We start from the raw sequence: 5,079 nt of genomic DNA, 5'->3' as shown, positions 1-5,079 counted from the left end.
GCCGCTCCGCGGCATGTGGGATCCTCCCAGACCGGGGCGCGAACCCGGTTCCCCTGCATCGGCAGGCGGACGCACAACCACTGCGCCACCAGGGAAGCCCCCAGCTTGAGTTTTAAAACGCTGAACCAAGCCCCTTCACCTATACCGCTGTGTGAACACTATCCTAATACCAGTGGAGCTTCACCCCCAATTTGAGGGTCACAAAAGTTACTTCAGAGCCCCGGCACAGAGGCCTACCTTGCTCAAACCTATCTATTGGCATTTGGACTAATTGTGAGGAAGGAAAGAGAAGAGAAAGGAATCACCTAGGACTTGGTATTAGGTCTCATAGAGTAATAGTAAAGAAGCTGGTCTGTGTATTAGGGGCCAGGGGGAGGAGGCATATAAGAGAGCAGTTAAAACCTAAATAGGAGAAAAATATCAAATAAACACAAATAGGATAGGGTTGGGAGCATATTATTGATATATTGACTCGCCCTCTGGAGCAGCTAAATTTGCTTATGGCAAATGAGCACACATGATTTAAGATTTGTTCAAGTGTATCCACAGTTATGCAGCTCTGAGGATTATCGGAAGGAGGAAGTCCTTAGCTTTTAGTTGTAATCAGTCAAGATGATGTGAAAGCCTGGGGATCGATGCTATAGCACTGGTTTTAATGATGTCAAAGGTGCAATCTCTCAATAGATTCCTAGGGGGAAGAAAAGGATCTTGAACACATTCACTGATGTTTTTCTTTGCAGAATTAAAACATTCTATCAGGTTGGCCAAAAAGTTCGTTAGGCTTATGGAAAAACCCGAACAAACTTTTTGGCAACCCAGGTGGAGAAAATACACCAATGGTGATATTAACCAATATTAACTCCAATAGTAACAGGTTGGCATAATGGAGCAAACTGAGGTTCCTTCTTAAATAACTGAAAACAACTGACTTTGGAGGGTTTTCAATAGACTGGCACTGTTCAAATGCTTTAAATGAATTATCTTATTCCAGCCTCACTGTATCCCTGTGAGAAAGGGATGTTAGCATATGGTTCAGCTTAGGCACAGAAACCTCAAGTATCTCACTCAAAGAAATTCGGCAAATAAATGGCAGAGAGAGCTCAATCTGTACAGAGCCTGAGTGTGTGTGGAGGCAAAGCCATCAGAATCCAATCAAACGCAGCTGTTCATTCCCTTTACTAATTGTTCCAACCTTCGATCACCATAACCAGAGTTAAGAAAGCCAATGTCTTCTCAGTCCTGAAGCCCAGAAATCTCTCCCACCTAAGCAACTAATTCCTAGTTTGGTTAAATTCAGTAACATACATTGTATGACAGCATGGGACTAAGTATTAGAAGAAAGATGATGACAAAAGAGAATCTACCAAAACGTAAGGTGCCTCTGACTTGTTCATAAAATATGAAAATAATATACTGGGATCAGCATGTTAGGTGGTCAGAAGGGAAGGTCAAGATGGCATCCACACAATGATAAAACCATGAATCTGATTGGAAACACGTAGAACTAGCTACCAGTTTACAATCAGGGTAAAGCCCATTTCGGAAAGCCATAAAGGGAACTACTTACACGATTTTTTAAAAGGCCATCATACCACTTAAATCACAACTGCTCTGTATTCTCTCTTATTCCTACCTGGTAATAGACCCCATGCAGAGACCAAATCAAAGAAATAAGGAGGAACATTTGCTAACAGCACAGAGGCCCTCATCTCCTCTGATGCAGAGTAAGGCCCATTAAGTAAACAGAAAAATGCAATAGACTTGCCACACGCAGCTGACACATCACTTAATGCAGCTTGAATGGTTCTTTCCTCGAGAGTGCTGTATTTTCTCCTAATCATTGTATTACTGGAGATCGCAGGTTCTGATTAAATGAAAAGTGCAGGTAAACAATGTCCAAAGAACCAAGTCTTCTCTGCATCTATGGAGGCATCTGTGGGCATATTCGATAACACTTCCCCCACCATTTTTTTTCAAGTTTCAAACCTGCAGAAAAGTTGAAAGCATTTACAATGAATACCAGTATACCATTTACTTAGATTCACCAATTGTTAATGTTTTGCTGTATTTGCTCTCTTATATCCTGTGTGTATGATTTTGTATATTTACATATATAATTCTTCTGAACATTTGCAAGTATGGTGCAGATACCATGACATTCATTCTTAAATACTTGAACCTGAATCTCCTAAGAACAAGGATACTCAGCTACATAACACAACATAATTATTACAGTCAAGAAATTAAATATTGATACTACTGTCTAATATGAATTCCACACTCACATTTCCCCAACTTTCCACTGTCCTTTATAGTGTTTTTCTAGCCAAGATCCAATCAAGCATCAAACAGTGCAGTTAGTTGCCATTTCTCCTTAGTCTCCTTTAATCTGTTTCCCTAAGGGCTATTTTGCATAATGTATTCAGTTTGGATCTGGCTGATTGTTTCCTTATGATTACATACAGGTTAAACACTTTTTTGCAAGGAAACTATATTGGTTCTCCTTCTTAATGCAGCTTATGTAACAGAAGGTCCATGACGTAAGTTTGTCCCATTATACTAATGGATGTTAAGTTTGAGCCTTTGCTTAAGGTACCAATTTCTACCCAATTTCTGCCTTGTAAAAATATGTTTTACCTTTTGTAATTAATAAATAATTAGGAGGTGACTCTCTGAAGTTGTGTGTATAACTGTTTCCCCCAAACTTGCACCCAATATTTTTAGACTCCATTGATGATCTTTCCCAGAATCAATTATCACAATGGTGGCTGGAAAACTGATTTTTCACAAGTAAATGAAAATCATCAGCATAATATCAATGTTCCTCTGTAAGGAAGAGTTTTCCCTTAGCTATAGCCATCATATCATTTTGTTTTGCATGTACCATTATAGACTTACAGATTTTTTTAAAATTCAATGCATTATAATCCTTTACCATTATCATACTTTATCCCAAATTTGACAGAGACATTTCTTCATAATCAGACATCTCTCCAATAAACTTTGGCTAAAAGTGAAATCATATTTAGAAAACAAAAGCTGGGCACTAGATGCATCACTGCTAATGAGGTGGTATCATTGTTTCTAGGAAATTTCCTGTGGAAATATGCCACATCTTCTTTATCCATTCATCTGTTGATGGACACTTAGGTTGCTTCCATGTCTTGGCTATTGTAAATAATACTGCTAAGAACACTGTGGCGCATATATCTTTTTGAGTTAGTGTTTTCATTTTCTTTGGAAATACACCCAGGAGTGGAATTGCTGTATCTCAGGGAAAATGCAAATCAAAACTACAGTGAGATATCACCTCACACTCACCAGAATGGCTGTCATCAAAAAGACCACAAATAACAAATGTTAGCAAGGATGTGGAGAAAAGGAAACCCTAGTACACTGTTGGTGGGAATGTAAATTGGTGCGGCCACTGTGGAAAACAGTATGGAGGTTCCTCAAAAAACTAAAAATAGAACTACTATATGATACTACATTTTAAAATAATTCCACTGCTCTGATTTCTAATAAGTAAGTTTTTTAAATGGGTATCACTCATCTTTGTGAACTGTCTATATATATAATTTCCAATATTTCTATTTAATGTTTATCTTTTCTTTTTTATAGGTATAATTTTTATAATTTGGATTTTAAACTTTTAAAATTATATTTTGTAATGGTTTTCTATCAATCTGTCATTTATCTTCAAAATTTGAGTCATAAAATGCAAAGGTTTATATTTTTCTTAATTACTAGATATCAACTCTTGCTTAGAAAATACTGCCTATACCAAATTAGAGAAAACATAATTTATTTTATAATTATTCAGATTTTTAAAAATATATTAACCTCTAAGTCATTTATAATTATTTTTATTCACAGTATAGAGATTACCTAAAAGTGTAGTCCACATGCCTTATATAATAATCTACACTTTCCTCCTTTCATCATAAACTAATCATGAATATATAGATAGGTCAACTTCTAGAAACTCTGTTTCAGCATCACCATTCATATTCTGAAAAATATACCAAAACTTTCATTAATATAGCTTTAGTCTCCATTTTTGCAATTTTTCTTTTACTACTAAGATTTGTCTAATACAGATCTTCTTCCTCAATTTACAGGGGGGTTACATTCTGATAAACCCATTGTCAGTTGAGAATATCGTAAGTCAAAAATGCATTTAATACACCTAATCTACCAAATATCATAGCTTAGCCCAGCCTACCTCAAATGGGTTCAGAACCCTTACATTACCCTATGGTTGGGCAAAATCATCTAACACAAAGCCTATTTATAATAAAGTGTTGAATATCTCATGTAGTGTATTGAATACTGTACTGAAAGTGAAAAATAGAATGGTTGTAAGTGTATCATTTGTTTACCCTCGTGATCACATGGCTGACTGGGAGTGTCACCAGAAGACATCATACCGTATATCACTAGCCCGGGAAAAGGTCAAAATTCAAAACTGGAAATACCGTTTCTACCGGATGTGACATGTATCGCGTTGGAACCATTGTAAAGTTAAAAAATTGTAAGTCAGGGACCATCTGTTCAAGAGAAGCAGTAAAGTATTGATATAATTTTTAAGAGCAAAAGTTCCAGACCTGTGTTTTGTAGTGGTATGATCTTGAACATGTTACTTACCCTCTATGTGCCCTCAGTTATTTGCTCTGAAAATTAGGGAAGAAAAAATAGTAAATGCATTTTAGATGGTTGCTGTGCTGTGACATTAAAATGTTAATGCATGTGATTAAAAATGTTAAGGCCTGTGATTAGCAGGTTGATCGTTTACAGCAAGTCCTTCCAATGAACAAATTTTTTCCCTCACTTTATTCTATTAATATAATGAAATACATTAATAGCATACCTGTTAACATTACTTTTGGATTCTTAACCTGAACTATTATTTTTAAAGATGCTAGATTTAGTTTTCCAATGCTATTTATTTCTGGATCTGTTTCCCATAAATTTTTCTATATATGTATATTCATACATGGGACAAGAGCTTGGAAATCTGTGTTATTTTATCCAGTTACCATAAATTTTTTTTTTTTTTTTTTTTTTTTTTTTTCGGTA

The sequence above is a fragment of the Physeter macrocephalus genome, chromosome 16 (genome assembly GCF_002837175.3).
Source record: "Physeter macrocephalus isolate SW-GA chromosome 16, ASM283717v5, whole genome shotgun sequence".
In the NCBI taxonomy this organism is placed as follows: Eukaryota; Metazoa; Chordata; class Mammalia; order Artiodactyla; family Physeteridae; genus Physeter; species Physeter macrocephalus.
The sequence above is the reverse complement of the archived record's forward strand: the minus strand, read 5'-3'. Positions refer to the sequence as shown.